This window comes from Aquarana catesbeiana, linkage group LG01, assembly GCF_042186555.1.
Source record: "Aquarana catesbeiana isolate 2022-GZ linkage group LG01, ASM4218655v1, whole genome shotgun sequence".
NCBI lineage: Eukaryota > Metazoa > Chordata > Amphibia > Anura > Ranidae > Aquarana > Aquarana catesbeiana.
Genome location: NC_133324.1, coordinates 988,729,929 through 988,747,251, shown reverse-complemented (window position 1 = coordinate 988,747,251; position 17,323 = coordinate 988,729,929).

Here is a 17,323-nt window from a genome sequence, read left to right as displayed (position 1 = left end):
AACCCCTGTTCAGAAGTGCTTTGGGCACAGATAGGTATTAGGGATGAGCCAAACACCCCCCCCCCTGTTTCGGTTCGCACCAGAACCGAAACTTCGCAGGAACGTTAGAACCCCATTGACGTCTATGGGACTCGAACGTTCGAAATCAAAAGTGCTAATTGTAAAGGCTGATTTGCATGGTATTGTCCTAAAAAGGGTTTGGGGACCCGGGTCCTACCCCAGGGGACATGTATCAAAGCAAAAAAAAGTTTTAAAAATGGACGTTTTTTCGGGAGCAGTGATTTTAATAATGCTTAAAGTGAAAAAAAAGTGAAATATTCCTTTAAATATCGTACCTGGGGGGTGTCTATAGTATGCCTGTAAAGTGACGCATGTTTCCCCTGCTTAGAACAGTCCCTGCACAAAAGGTCATTTTTAAAGGAATAAAAGTCATTTAAAACTGCTTGCGGCTTTAATGTAATGTCGGGTCCCGGCAATATGGATGAAAATCAGTGAGACAAACGGCATGGATATCCCCCAGACCATTACCAGGCCCTTTGGGTCTTCTATGGATATTAAGGGGAACCCCGCACCCAAATTAAAAAAAGGAAAGGCGTGGGGCCCCCAGGCCCTATATACTCTGAACAGTAGTATACAGGCGGTGCAAACAAGACAGGGACTGTAGGTTTGTTGTCAAGTAGAATCTGTTTGTGATTTTGAACGGGTACATTTTTAACGTGTTTAGCTCCAGACAAAAAATCTATTTTTAAGCTTTTTGGAAAACATAGGGAAGGGTTATCACCCCTGTGACATTTGTTTTGCTGTCTGTGCTCCTCTTCAGAAGATTTCACCTCACTTTTTGTCCCAATGACAATTTTTTTTTGAAAATTTGGGGTTTTTAGTGAAACAAGGATTGGAAAGCATCAGTGGAAAGGAGAAATGTTTTTCCCATATTAACTCTTACAGGAGAGAATTTCCCTTCCTAGGGGTAGATTTCATCTCACTTTCTGTTGTCTCCTTCCGTTTGCAAGTAGGAGTCATTTGTAAGTTGGATGTTTGAAAGTAGGGGCCTGCCCTATATACTCAGCAGAAATTGGGGCCTTTGGTGTTGTTGTGGCCTCAACACTGTAAGTCCTCACAGTTAGTCTTGGTGGGTGCAGGAATGGGCCCTGCTGCAAAGTATTGCATCAAAAATTGTAATTACATGCCCCTGTTAAACAGGGGCAGAAAAATTGGGCCTTAGGCACTGGTGGCGGTGCCCAGAACCAAAAATATTCTTACAAGCTTTCAGCATGATCATTGAGGAGGAAGAGGATAGTCACTCAGCATCAGCATAGGGAGTCTTGAAGGAATCTGACATTTCAAAAAAAATGATTTGGTTACATCAGTATCAGGTGCTTGGTATCTGGTGGTGATCCAAGACTGATTCATTTTTATGAAGGTCAGTCGATCGACCGAGTCGATGGACAGGCGCACCCTGTGATCGGTTACAAAGCCTCCAGCAGCACTGAATGCACTCTGAAAGAACGCTGGATGCAGGACAGGCCAGTAGCTCAATTGAATACTGTGCAAGCTCTGGCCAGTGATCCATCCTCAAGACCCAGTAACCCAGAGGATTTTCGGTGGGAAAGGTGTCCAAGTCAGATCTTGCCCCTAGGTAACTAGTCACTAGATAGGGAGGGATGGGGGGGTTGTTTGGAGTGTGGCCCTAAATTAGTTATTTCCTCTATTCCTATTCTATTCCTCTATTTCCTCTATTTCCTCAATACAGGTAAAAATTCCTGCACAGGTTATATTATACACCACAAAGACTCCACAAGATGTACCCAGACAAGGACCCTGAGTGTCCCAGGTGTAAAGAACATGTAGGAACCTTCTTTCACATGTTCTGGGACTGTCCTATAATCTTAATATACTGGATGAAAGTTTTTGGGGAAGTAAACTCCAGATTGCAACTATCGCTCCCAATGTCACCTGAACTAGTCTTATTGGATGTTCACGAAGACAAGCAACGATCCCACCATTTAAAATTGCTAATCTCATCAGCAAAGGAAAATATAAGGTAAGTATCTGTCATTCGAATTTCCTGTTTTCCATGTCAGCATAGCTGGGAGGTAACTAGACCCACAGGGAAGGGTTAATGCTACACACTCCTTGATTCTGGCTAAAACCAAAAGCCAGGAATGCCTCTGCCAAACTCAACTGTCGTTAAGGGTGCTTCTATACAGCAATGAGCCATGAACGTATATATATTGATCATGGCTGCCTTGCAGCTCGTCTCTGGGAACCAGTGCCATCTCCAGCTTTCATATTTAGGAGGGCACACGGGGGGACAGGGACAAAAGTAGGGGGGCAACTATAAAATGCATATATATATATAGCTATCTATATATGTATAGATAGCTATATATATATAGATATATCTAGATATAGATATAGATATAGATATATAGATATATAAATTTATACTGGGGCCCTTTACCACGGCCCCACAACGGCTCTTTCACATGTTCTGCAGTGAGCTCCCTTCCTACTGTATTGGGCCCCCCAGGGTGGCAGAAAACAAGAGATATATGTCACAGCATACCAAGAAAATATAAGGATCCAAAGCAGTGGGAGAACTATCAGGGTTGCAAAGGTTGTCTCCGGGCCCTGGTGTTCTGCCACTGTGGGGTTCCCCAGCCTCCTCTTGCTGTCCTGCCCCTGCTATTGACTGCTCTGGTCTGGCATCTCTTGGAATTTACAAGCTGGTTCTCCTGTCCTAAGGATGGGAGAAATCAGTCTGTTTTTTCAGTAACTGAGAGTCCTGGTGGAGTCCTTCCTGCAACTCACTCTTCTCCCTGCCAATGAGGATGCAGGGGAAGGAGCAGATCGGGCGGCCGTGGTTGTGTGAGCGCTCGCATTATGCAGTGTCAGCGAGCAGAGGGAGGGGGGAGGAATCACCCGCAGGAGCTGACTGGGGACTCTCTCCCTCTTAGACATTGATTTTTTGTAAAAAAAAAAAAAAAATTATTTTTTATTGGGGGGGCACATGGTGGGGCACAGCATAATGTTGGGGGGTCAGGGCCCCCTCTGCCCCCCCCTAGGGACGCCATTGCTGGGAACACTTGGCCTGCTGTCACTCGCAAGGCCAAAACACTTCTAGTGGAGAGTGCTCTGATCGCCCTGGCACAGGTAACCCTTCTACTTGTTGCCAGTAAGACCAGCGCCCCAGTGCTGCACTACACTCCTGCCATCCATGTGAGTCAGGTCAGAATAGTGGAGGCAGTTTATGCAGAGGGTGGGCACAATATCATTGAGGGGGGGGCCATAGGCGTGCGCACAGGGTGTGCCGGGTGTGCCCAGGCACATCTTAATCTGCCCATGCGCATTAGTGTTATCATTCTGTGTAGCAACAGGAACATGGGAAAGATCTCCCTGTTACTGTCTTTGCCATAAGAGAAGTGTTTATCCTTTTCTCTTTCACTGTGCCAGCAGGGAGATCAATGTGCCGGGGTCACATAAATGTAGATACATACACATGCATGTGTGTTTGAGCTTAAGGGTGCACACCCTAATGCATTAGACTGCGCACACCTATGGGGGGGCATACGTTCTAGAATTAACTTTAGGGGGAAATTATTTTTACCTTCAGATTACATTGATGATAGACATTATTAATAATGTGACTTACAGAGAACATTTATCATACAGTATGATTCTAAAAGTGTCAGAACACGGCTTGATTGTTTATTTGAGAACACCATAAACCAGCTCTGGGATTCTCTGGAAGAGCGATCTGACAAAAGCCTCTTCTCTGGCCATTTAGTAGTATAATTTATGGACTGTGTAGAATATCACTTCAAAGGGTTCAACTGAAGTGGGAATTGAACAGGAACTTCTCGATCATAAATAACAGCTGGTGAGTAGGGATGAGCCGAACACCCCCCTGTTCGGTTCGCACCAGAACACGCGAACAGGAAAAAAGTTTGTTCGAACACGCGAACACCGTTAAAGTCTATGGGACACGAACATGAATAATCAAAAGTGCTAATTTTAAAGGCTTATATGCAAGTTATTGTCATAAAATCACTGCTGCCGAAAAAACGGACGTTTTTAAAAGTTCTTTTTGCATTGATACATGTCCCCTGGGGCAGGACCCGGGTCCCCAAACACTTTTTAGGACAATACCATGCAAATTAGCCTTTAAAATGAGCTTTTTTGATTTCGAACGTTCGAGTCCCATGGACGTCAATGGGGTTCTAACGTTCGTGCGAATTTTCGGTCCTTTCGCAGGTTCTGGTGCGAACCGAACCAGGGGGTGTTCAGCTCATCCCTACTTTAGGCTATGACAGAAATCTTAGGTAAGTTTAAAGTCACCAGCTGTTACATATGATCAAGTATTTCCTATACCATTCCAACTTCAGTTGAACCGTTTAAAGTGACATTCTACTAAGTTCATAAATTATACTACCAAATGGCCAGAGAAGAGGCTTTTGTCAGATCACTCTTCCAGAGAATCCCAGAGCTGGTTTATGGTGTTCTTTTTATGACCCCTGTTCTCAGATATCATAGAGTCATACTGTATGTTAAATGTTCTCTTATGTTATATGTTAAACTCATGTTATATGTGAAAAGTCACATTAATAATAATGGCTATCATTAATGTAATCTGAAATTGAAAATCATTGTAGGCCTCATATTTCCACATCACCCTGGACGGGTTCTGGATCACTCTGCACAGAGCAGTGTCAGGAGGAAGGGGTGACCTTCCATCACAGAGATTGTAGAGGAATGATCTGCCCCTGGAAAGGTTCTGGGTCACCCTGAGTGTAGTGGTGTCCGGAAGAAGATAGTTCAGCTGTAACTCACCAGTAGGGATGAGCCGAACACCCCCCTGTTCGGTTCGCACCAGCACATGCGAACAGGAAAAAAGTTTGTTCGAACACGCGAACACCGTTAAAGTCTATGGGACACGAACATGAATAATCAAAAGTGCTAATTTTAAAGGCTTATATGCATGGTATTGTCATAAAAAGTGTTTGGGGACCCGGGTCCTGCCCCAGGGGACATGGATCAATGCAAAAAAAAGTTTAAAAAACGGCCATTTTTTCAGGAGCAGTGATTTTAATAATGCTTAAAGTCAAACAATAAAAGTGTAATATCCCTTTAAATTTTGTAGCTGGGGGGTGTCTATAGTATGCCTGTAAAGGGGCGCATGTTTCCCATGTTTAGAACAGTCTGACAGCAAAGTGACATTTTGAAGGAAAAAACACATTTAAAACTACCCGCGGCTATTGCATTGCCGACAATACACATAGAAGTTCATTGATAAAAACGGCATGGGAATTCCCCACAGGGGAACCCCGAACCAAAATTAAAAAAAAAAAATGACGTGGGAGTCCCCCTAAATTCCATACCAGGCCCTTCAGGTCTGGTATGGATATTAAGGGGAACCCCGGCCAAAATTAAAAAAAAAAAGACGTGGGGTTCCCCCTAAATTCCATACCAGACCCTTCAGGTCTGGTATGGATTTTAAGGGGAACCCTGCGCCAAAAAAAAAAAAAACGGCGTGGGGTCCCCCCAAAAATCCATACCAGACCCTTATCCGAGCATGCAACCTTGCAGGCTGCAGGAAAAGAGGGGGGGACGAGAGTGCGCCCCCCTCCTGAACCATACCAGGCCACATGCCCTCAACATTGGGAGGGTGCTTTGAGGTAGCCCCCCAAAACACCTTGTCCCCATGTTGATGAGGACAAGGGCCTCATCCCCACAACCCTGGCCGGTGGTTGTGGGGGTCTGCGGGCGGGGGGCTTATCGGAATCTGGAAGCCCCCTTTAACAAGGGGACCCCCAGATCTCGGCCCCCCCCTGTGTGAAATGGTAAGGGGGTACTTACCCCTACCATTTCACTAAAAAACTGTCAAAAATGTTAAAAATGACAAGAGACAGTTTTTGACAATTCTTTTATTTAAATGCTTCTTCTTTCTTCTATCTTCCTTCATCTTCTGGTTCTTCTGGCTCTTCTGGTTCTTCCTCCGGCGTTCTCGTCTAGCATCTCCTCTGCGGCGTCTTCTATCTTCTTTTCCTCGGGCTGCTCCGCACCCATGGCATGGGGGGAGGCTCTCGCTCTTCTCTTCATCTTCTTCATCTTCTTCTTCATCTTCTTCTTTTCTTCTCTTCTTCATTTTCTTCTCCGGGCCGCTCCGCATCCATGCTGGCATGGAGGGAGGCTCCCGCTGTGTGACGGCGTCTCCTCGTCTGACAGTCCTTAAATAACGGGGGGCGGGGCCACCCGGTGACCCCGCCCCCTCTGACGCACGGTGACTTGACGGGACTTCCCTGTGACGTCACGGGGAATGCCACAGGGAAGTCCCGTCAAAGGAAAAAAAGTTATTTAAAACTGCTTGCGGGTTTAATGTAATGTCGGGTCCCGGCAATATGGATGAAAATCAGTGAGACAAACGGCATGGGTACCCCCCAGTCCATTACCAGGCCCTTTGGGTCTTGTATGGATATTAAGGGGAACCCCGCACCCAAATTAAAAAAGGAAACAGCAGCATACAGACTCTGTACTCTGAACAGCAGTATACAGGCGGTGCAAACAAGACAGGGACTGTAGGTTTGTTGTTAAGTAGAATCTGTTTGTAATTTTGAACTGGTACATTTTTAACGTGTTTAGCTCCAGCCAAAAAATCTATTTTAAGCTTTTTGGAAAACATAGGGAAGGGTTATCACCCCTGTGACATTTGTTTTGCTGTCTGTGCTCCTCTTCAGAAGATTTCACCTCACTTTCTGTCCCAATGACAAATGTTTTTTGAAAATTTGGGTTTTTTTGTGAAACCAGGATTGGTGATAAAGCAGTGGAAAGGAGAAATGTTTTTCCCATATTAACTCTTACAGGAGAGAATTTCCCTTCCTAGGGGTAGATTTCATCTCACTTCCTGTTGTCTCCTTCCGTTTGCAAGTAGGAGTCATTTGTAAGTTGGATGTTTGAAAGTAGGGGCCTGCCCTATATACTCAGCAGAAATTTGGGCCTTAGGTGTTGTTGTGGCCACAACACTGTAAGCCCTCACAGGGCCCTGCTGTGAAATATTAGATCAAGAATTGTAATTACATGCCCCTGTTTAACAGGGTCAGAAAAATTGGGCCTTTGGTGGTGGTGGTGGTGCCACAACACTGTAAGTCCTCACTCGCTCTTGGTGGGCATAGAAACGGGCCCTGCTGTGAAATATTAGATCAAGAATTGCAATTACATGTCCCTGTTTAACAGGGACAGAAAAATTAGGCCTTAGCACTGGTGCTGGTGCCACAACACTGCAACCCCTCACAGATACTCTAGTTGGAACGCAGAAACGAGCCCTGCTGCAAAGTATTGCATCAAAAATTGTAATTACACGCTCCTGTTAAACAGGGGCTGAAAAATTGGGCCTTAAGCACTGGTGGCGGCGCCCAGAACCAAAAATGTTCTTACAAGCTATCAGCGTGCTCATTGAGGAGGAAGAGGATAATTACTCAGGATAGTCACTCAGCATCAGTATAGGCAGTCTTTGAAGGGATCTGAGATTTCAAAAAAAATTATTCGGTTACATCAGCATCAGGTGCTTGGTAACTGGTGGTGATCCAAGACTGATTCATTTTTATGAAGTCAGTCGATCGACCGAGTCGGTGGATAGGCCCACCCTGTGATTGGTTACAAAGCCTCCAGCAGCACTGAATGTGCGTTCCGAAAGAACGCTGGATGCAGGACAGGCCAGTAGCTCAATTGCATACTGTGCAAGCTCTGGCCAGTGATCCATCCTCAAGACCCAGTAACCCAGAGGATTTTTGGTGGGAAAGGTGTCCAAGTCAAATCTTGCCCCTAGGTATTCCTGCACCATGTAAAACAGACGCTGGCGATGGTTGCTGGAACCGATCATACCTTGGGGCTGCGGACAAAAAAATTGTCTGAATGCATCGGTCAGACGGCCACCTTCTCCACCGCTCCTTCTTTGACTGACCGAAGCCTCAGCAACACGTTGTCCAGAAACAGGAGTTTGTAACCTCCCAGTCTCTGGGATTGCGTTGCACAGACCTTTCTGCAAGGCCTCCCGAAGATGTTTCATCCTCTGCTCCCTCTGCGATGGCAAGATAAGGTCCGCAACCTTACCCTTGTAATGTGGATCAAGGAGGGTTGCCAGCCAGTATTGGTCCTTCTGCTTGATACCACGAATACGAGGATCCTTATGCAGGCTTTGCAGGATCAGGGAGGCCATGCAGCGTAGGTTTGCTGAGGCATTTGGTCCGGAGTCCTCTGGGTCGCTAAGGACGACATGGTCCGCAGCCACCTCCTCCCAACCACGTACAAGTCCATGCGTTTCTTGGGACTGATCCCTTCAAGACTGCTGCTGATGCTGAGTGCCGGGCTCCACCTCCATTCTGACACAATCCTCCTCCTCCACCTTGTCTCTTCCTGTGTGATTGGCGGGCACCCAGGAACACTGTCTGGATAAAGGGGGCCTTGAGAGCTAAGGAAGTCCTCCTCTTCCTGCCTCTGTTCTGCCTCAAGTGCCCTGTCCATTATTCCACGCAGCGTGTGCTCCAACAGGTGGACAAGGGGGACAGTGTCACTGATGCATGCACTGTCACTGCTCACCATCCTCGTGGCCTCCTCAAATGGTGACAGGACAGTGCATGCATCCCCGATCATGGCCCACTGGCGTAGGGAAAAAAAAACAAGCTCCCCTCACCCTGTCCTGGTGCCATAGTCGCACAGGTACTCATTAATGGCCCTCTGCTGCATGTGCAGCCACTGCAGCATGGCCAATGTTGATTTCCACCTGGTGGGCATGTCACAGATTAGGCGGTTCTTGGGCAGGTTAAACTCCTTTTGGAGGTCTGCCAGCGGAGCACTGCCATTATATGACCGGCGGAAATGCACACAGACTTTCCTGGCCTGCCTCAGGACATCCTGTAAGCCTGGGTACCTGCCCAAGAACCGCTGCACCACCAAGTTAAGGACGTGAGCCAAATAGGGCACATTGGTCAGTTGCCCCTGTCGGAGGGCGGAGAGGAGGTTGGTGCCATTGTCGCAAACAACCATTCCTCGCTTAAGCTGGCGTGGCGTCAACCACCTCTGAACATGCCCCTGCGGAGCTGACAGAATCTCTGCCCCAGTGTGGCTCCTGTCCCCCAAGCACACCAGCTCAAGCACCGCATGGCATCTTTTGGTCTGCGTACTTGCGTAACCCCTTGAACACCTACGGAGCACCGTTGGTTCCGAGGACAAAGCACAGGAAGAGGCCATGGAGGAAGAAGAAGATGAGGGGGTGGTGGAGAGAGGTGTGTCAGAATCACCAGTAGTAGCATTTTGGAGGCGTGGTGGCGGAACAACCTCTAATACTATTGCACCTTGTCCTGCATCCTTCCCAGCTGCCAGCAGAGTCAACCAATACGCGGTGAAACTTAGGTAACATCCCTGTCCATGCCTGCTGGACCATGAGTCAGCGGTAATATGCACCTTACCGCTGACCGCCCTGTCCAGCGAGGCATGGACATTGCCTTCCACATGCCGTTAGAGAGCCGCAATCACCTTCCGTGAGAAAAAGTGGCGTTTGGGAACCTGCCACTGAGGAACCGCACAGTCCACAAACTCATGGAAGGGGGCAGAGTCTACCAACTGAAAAGGTAGCAGTTGAAGTGCTAGCAATTTTGCCAAGCTAGCATTCAACCGCCGGGCATGTGGATGGCTGGAAGCGAATTTCTTTCTGTGGTACAGCAGCTGGGGCAGGGAAATTTCCCTGTACAATCTGACGTCGGTGTACCGAAAGCAGATTGCCCGCAAGTACTTGGCTGTGACACACCTAATTCTACACCTTCATTCCTCTCAGTGCAGGTCTCAGAGATGACTGTGGGGTTTGAGATCCCAGCTGATGAGGAGCAAAGAGAGGTCCTCTTTGTTCTTTGGTGTGGGTCTTTTAGGTATGCTTGCCAATGAACTGCATGGCAGGTCAACATATGTCTGGTCAAGCATGTGGTGCCCAAGCGGGAGATGTTTTGGCCATGCGAGATACGCTTGAGACATATGTTGCAAATAGCAGCGGTGCGATCTGATGCACTCGTCTCAAAAAAGGCCCACACCAAAGAACTTTTGTGCCTCCTCCTCCTCCTCTCTCCTATCAGGCACCCACGTTGAGTCAGTGACCTCATCATCCCCTCCCTCCTCATCACTGGAGCAAACCTGGCAGTATGCTGCAGCTGGGGGAACATGACTGCCAGATTGCTGTCCTTCTTGGGCACCCCCTCTGTCCGTGCTCACGTTAATGCCTTCCTCTAGGTGAGTACCATCATCGGAGCCTTCAAAACGCTGGGCATCCTCCTGGAGCATGTACCCGACACTGTGTTCAAACAGTTCGGGGGACTCCTCAGGAGGACATGGTGGGGCTAGGGAAGGAGTGACTTATGCCACTGAGTCGAGGGAAGAGGCCACGTTGGCAGCTGCTTTGCCAGACAAAGTACCCTGAGACTGGGTGAGAGAGGATGAGGAGGATGAGGACGGCTTGGTCATCCACTCGACCACGTCTTCCGCATGTTGCGGCTCAACATGGCCAGCTGCCGAAAAAAAGGCCAGGCGTGTCCCACGGCCACGTGCTGATGAGGATGCACCGTGTCCATGACCAGCACTGTTGCCTCTAGACACAGAGCCTGCTTGCCCTCTTTTATTGGCTTGTGACTGTCTGCCTGTGCTATTAATAGGATCAGAAGAAGCACACAAGCACCTGGCTTCAAGTAGCTCTACTGTAGAGGCAACTGTGCAGGGTACACAGTACACTAACTGTAAATACTGTAAAAACACCTGCCTGCCTGTCAGTATATTAGGAAGAGAATAACAGGAACGGATCTAGCTAAACTGAATACAGTGTATATATATATATATATATATATATATACAACACCTGGGATGCATATATATACACAATACACTGTAAGTGCAGCTAACTGACTGACTCGACCTGCCTATTCTAACTTAAATCAAATGACACTGTCTCTCTCTCTGTCTATTTCCCTCTCTGCTGCAACACACTACACAAGGCCGCCACGCAGGCGGCCTTATATAGTGTGGGGCGTGTACTAAACCACCTGAGCCATAATACGCCAAAGCCACCCTGGCTTTGGCCAATCACAGCTCTCTGTACAGACGGCCCTGTGATTGGCCAAGCATGCGGGTCATAGTGCATGCTTGGCCAATCATCAGCCAGCAATGCACTGCGATGCCGCAGTGAATTATGGGCCAAACACGCGATGTTCGAGTCGAACATGGGTTTGATTTGATTAGATATATCCCTAGTAGATATATTTTAAGTGCGGGTGTTTAACAAACACCCGCCGTTATCTGGCTCTACGTTCCTCCAGAAAGCGGAGCTTCAAGCGGGGCTCCGCTCGGCTCCGCGCATGCGCCCCCCATCTTTTTACATTTTCATATATTCTATCTGATATTTACATCTGCAGCTCCCTTTTGGGATTGTCTTTTGATTATGGTGGATCTACTCTACACATGGAGGGAGTGAATTATTCCTTTCAGGGGGTTTTCCCCACCCTCTATTAAAAGTGAGGTGCCCATTTGATGTGTGATGGATGATGTCCATGCGGTACGATGTTTGCCTACGATGTGGGTTGTCTTTTTTGGTCTTTCCTCTAATCCAGATATCCTGGATGGTTTCAAGACTTTGATTTAGTTACGAAGCAAGCAAGCCCTGAAGAAGCGGATATACAGACCGCAAAACACGTTGGCTACTTCAATGCAACGTCTTTATTTTGATATCCTGTATATACAATATGGTTTTATATTTAGGGGTCTATATTTTATTCCCCTACTGTCTTATGTCTATATGTGATTTTTCATTTTTCTAATAAATATTTAAATACATAGACGTATTGTTATTTGTCTGGAGGAGACCATTTAACTCCCTAATCCACTTCATATTTCCTTTCCAAAATCCCAGTAGATTAGCATTTTCTGAAATAGTCAGACCAGTCTGTCACAGACCCAACTCGACTTTTGGAGAGGCCTCTCGCCTACTATGGGCCCTGGTTTTGAGGGGGGGCACTATTCTTGGGAGGTGTGTGCCTGGGGGACTCTTGGAGTGATCTTGCTTTGGATTTGGATTTTCTCCCCCAAAACACACAGACTCTGGGAATCTAGGCCCAGGATACATATTTGGGTCCTTTTGTGCCCATACCAGCAATGACAAAGGCGTAGCAATGGGGGCCAAATTTGCGCCCAGTCTCGCAAATCTTTTTATGGCCAAGTGGGAGGAGGATGTCGTCTATTCCGAGCATAGACCTCGTCTGGTGTTTTGGGCCAGATATATAGACGACATCCTCCTCCTATGGGATGGGCCCCCTGAATCACTCGAAGAATTCTTCTCTATGCTTAACAGCAACGATAGGGGAATTTCTTTGACTCTTGAATATAATCCAGTTATGGTGCACTTTTTGGATTTGGACATAGAAATTAGCTCTCGCCAGTTCAATTTTAAAACTCATTTCAAGTCAACCGATCGCAATAGTTTTATACCTATTGATAGTTGCCATCATAGGTCCTGGCTTAAATCAGTCCCCCGCAGCCAGTTTCTAAGGCTGAGGAGGAATTGCACTACCATCGAGGCATTTCAAGTACAGGCTTTATCCTCGAAACAAAAATTCACGGATAAGGGGTACGATGCAGCCACTCTGGAATCAGAAATACAATATGCCACACAAATAGATAGGAGATCACTACTGACCCCGAAAATTTCTCACTCCCTCAATGATACTTACAAATACTCAATGTTGACCTCTTTTTCGACTCAACACAAAGATATCAAAACCATCATGGAACGTCACTGGGAGATATTGAGAAATGACCGTATATTGGGTGACATTTTGCCTGAAAGACCTAAGGTCATCTACAGAGGGGCCCCTTCACTACAGGGTAGGGTTGCTCCAAACATAATTGATCCCCCTAAACGCCATACTTTCTTTCACGAACTAGTGGGATACTTTCCATGCAAGAAATGCACTGTGGTGCAGTGGTAGACATTAAACGTTAAAATTTTGGTCTAATGTAACCAATAAAACATATCCGATCAAGATGTTCTGTACTTGCGCAACTAAAAACGTAGTCTACCTCATCACCTGCCCATGCGGAAGGCACTATGTGGGCCGCACCACTAGGGCGTTTTCCACCCGGGTCGGTGAGCATGTAGCAAACATCTTAGGGGGAGACACCAAACATACTGTCCCTAGACACTACAGACAGCACCACAACCGAGACCCCTCCAGATCACAATTTCTCATTATTGACCGATACTTCCCCCCTTGCCGAGGAGGGGCTTCTACCCGCGGTGTATCTCAATTAGAGATGTATTGGATATACGAAATCCAGTCCCACACGCCATTGGGGCTCAATGTCGAGTGGGGCACTAATGCCTTTATTAACCAATCCTAAATTACTGCGCTTTTCTTGCACTGTCCCTTTCCTTCTTTATTATTAAAGAATTTCTCTTCCTCTGTTGAGAGATGGTATATATTAGATTGAGTTGTGTATTAGCCATTACTCTAGTTACCTTATTTCTGCTTAGATCGAGATAAGTACTAGTTATATACTTTATTGATTGATTTTTGCGATTTCAGACCCCCATGTGAGACTGTGGCTCCTTATTTCTATTTTCTTATTTATGTACTTTCCTTTTTTTGGCTACCGTTTTTTGTATATTAAATTTATAGATATATTGTCCGGTCAGGCCACTAATAGTCAAACTCATGCCCACATTCACGGTGTGTATTTATATACATGGGCGAAATCTCATTCGATTTACTCAACGTGTTTTTATCAAAAGATCTTTTCCCTTCTTCATGGTGCTTTTTGCTATGCATCCAGATTTGTAACATATTATCAACACGGTACACTCTCACTTCCTCCTCCGATGCGTTCCACCATTCATCCAGAATGACACGCGGCGCCGTGACGCCATTACGTCTTAGATTGGCGGCGCACTGTCGCTCCACGCTGACGGCTTTGGACGTACGGGTTCGAAGTGAGTGCGTTACGTTGCCATAGCGACGCGCACGCTTGTGCTCCATCATACCCATCAGAGAGAGGCGTGCAACGCACGCGGCCGGCGCCATCTTCCATCCACCCGGAAGTAGCCTCTCATTAACAGTATCACGGATTGGAGCCACATTTTAACAAGGGGATCATCTATTATATATAAGGGGCAGTGTACAGAGTGGTGAGGCACCCCAGATGATGTCCGGTAGGACGAAACGCGTCGGGACCGATTGCTGACACCACTGACACTGCCATATTTTACCAACATTCAGCGCTGTTTTTTTATCTTCATAAATGTGAGTGTTTTACCTTCAATAAATAGGCTTTAAAGCCTTTTATACAGTATCACGCTATGTGCTCTTATATTTTTTCCATATATGCTTTGGATATCTGCCTGGATTTGCCCTTGCCATATATACTATCTACAAGTATCCTGGTCACCTTCATTACATCTTCAGGGATCTTCATCTATACAAGCCTAACTGACACAGTGGGTGTATACCCATCTGTGTCCAATTGTTCTGGTAGGCCCCCCACTTTTACATACGGTGGTGGACCTTCTATCAACACTATACTACCTTTTCACACTTCTTGGTGTTAGATATACACACACCTCAGCGGATGTTTCATGGACTCACTTTTCCACACCAGTTTGTGTTAGATATATACACATTTCAGTGGATGTTTCCTGGACTCAATTTTCAATAGTGTGTCACTTAGGAATATCTGCAAACCATGTTTACATTGTATATTTATTAACCAAACTTATGCACACTTTTGGGATATATATATATACACTGTATGTTATGAATCAATGTCAGTTACCACTTATTCTCTAGTGCTGCACTTTCTTTTTATATTATATTTCTTACAGGTTTAGATCACTTGTTTGTGCTAGCTGCTCACGTCCTCTTTGACAGCGCGATATTCACACATATTTTTTTAAGCAATGACTGCCTTAGACTGTGAGACTCAGAGCAGATGTTACTACGATCATCTCAAACCAACCTGATGCTGGGGGTCTCCTGATATAGTCTGTTTATTGAGGTGTTATGTGTTTATTGGTAAGTACGTCTCTCCCATGATGTGCCTCCCAGCTGTGCACTCCCTTTGTTAATTGAGTCACCTATTGTTTCTGTCTGTCTGATCATCTCTATGATATGAGATTAATAATGTGACCACTTTACCTTGTGATGGAACCATTGTGGGATCTTATGTGTTTATAGGAAAAAGGAAAATTGCTGCAGACCAACAAAGCTGTTCCAAAATAGTTTTATTGTTCAAACAACAGTCACATGACAGACACCAAGACGAGGACACAGGAACCAGGGGAGGTTATGTGTTTATGATAATATGGAATGTACTTTGTGTATCCAGGGTGGTGGGCTAGTGCCGAACGGTCTGAGATGAGGTGGGATCTCGGATTAATCAAAGCATTGCCTGGGTGGGGCACTGAGTCACCTAGGCTTGTGGAGGTGCCCAGTCGTTTAATTCGATTGATGTTGGCTGTTCCTTAGCTATGTGAAAAAAGAAAACTAAAGTGCTGATGTGGATTCTCTATAAAATAGAAAAACACCAAAAAGAAATGTGGGAGCTGCAACCAACTAATTAGTGCTGTGACACCTGTTGCTATAAATCAATATAAAATATGTTGGTGCGCTTATCAAACTATCCCCATCTGTTGGAGTGGTGCTTATATATAAAATCCTAAACCATAAAAACACCCTGATATAATCAGTAAAGTGAATAAGTGCAAATAAATATTCAATCAATAAAGTGAATAAATGCAAAAAAATGCATAAAAAAAACATATACCCTGATATCACAATCAGTAAAGTGAATAAATGCAAATAGATGCATCAAAAAACATATAAGGGAACACACATCCCTAGATATATGTAGATGGGAAAAAAAAGCAATAAATAGTGTCTGTTTGTGTTAATCCAGCTGAGGTCTGAATGTCCAATCACTTGCCATTGATGAACTTGCTTGTATTTTAATTCTCACAGATCACAGTTGCATGATGAATTACATTTGCAAGGTGATGATTCACATAAAGATAAAAGAAAAACCATCATTGCGCAGTGTTTTTAAATGCTACAAGACTGGGCAAACAATATAATCCACTCACACATTTGCAGTAGCTGAATCGCTTTTGTTATAATGGTCAGACAGCTTCACCGCTCATACAGCTATCGCTGTGTTTGCCGAACCCTATGCAAAGACGTCACTGACTCCTTCTCCCCACGCGTATCGTCACATGTCACGTGACTTTCTCAAGGGTAGTCATGTGACCAGCCAAGCTTCCTATTTAAGCTATGGACAGCATATTAGTTGCCATAGTGATATCGGTAAATAAGCAAGTCATCATTCCATTGAGTCTGCATTACAGCAATACTTATTTTTAGTAATAGATTACACAATATAACTTTTAATAATACAACTTTTAAAAGACACAAGTTAAAATCAAATTTGGAATTAAGAAACATTATTCACTAAAAAGATCTATTGAACAGAGACTTCAGGCCCCCCCCCCCCCCCCCATGGTCAAACTTGGTATTTATATCCAAAGTAAATAGTAGATGACAATAATCCATAGTGCTATGCCCTCCAGTGGTGAGTATTAAATATAACATCAATCATTTATTGATTGAATATTTATTTGCACTTATTCACTTTACTGATTATATCAGGGTGTTTTTATGGTTTAGGATTTTATATATAAGCACCACTCCAACAGATGGGGATAGTTTGATAAGCGCACCAACATATTTTATATTGATTTATAGCAACAGGTGTCACAGCACTAATTGGTTGGTTGCAGCTCCCACATTTCTTTTGGGTGTTTTGCTATTTTATAGAGAATCCACATCAGCGCTTTAGTTTTCTTTTTTCACATTTTGCATTTCTGTTTTTCACTAATAAGCAGCAGATATGGAAATTTTTAAATTTGTTGAAAATCGCACAATAGATCTCAAAGATGTTTTTTCCACTAATCAGACCTTTGACACAGGTGATTTGGACACAAACTTTAGGAAATTTGGTCATCTCATGGAGAAAAAGGTCAGTTTGTGGTGGGATATAGCCACCCATGAACAATATATAAAAGAGAGTATTACCCCGAGGAGTTTAAGGTGGGATGTCCCCATAAATGATGGACTATTAGACCCAGACTCAGTAGAAGAATGGTAGAAGTTTTTTAATGAGAAGGGTTTGGAGGTGTTGCATTTTGTATTAAAAAGGAAACAAAGGAAATTAGCAATAATTAATCAAAAAATCGTAGATTGCAAAGTAG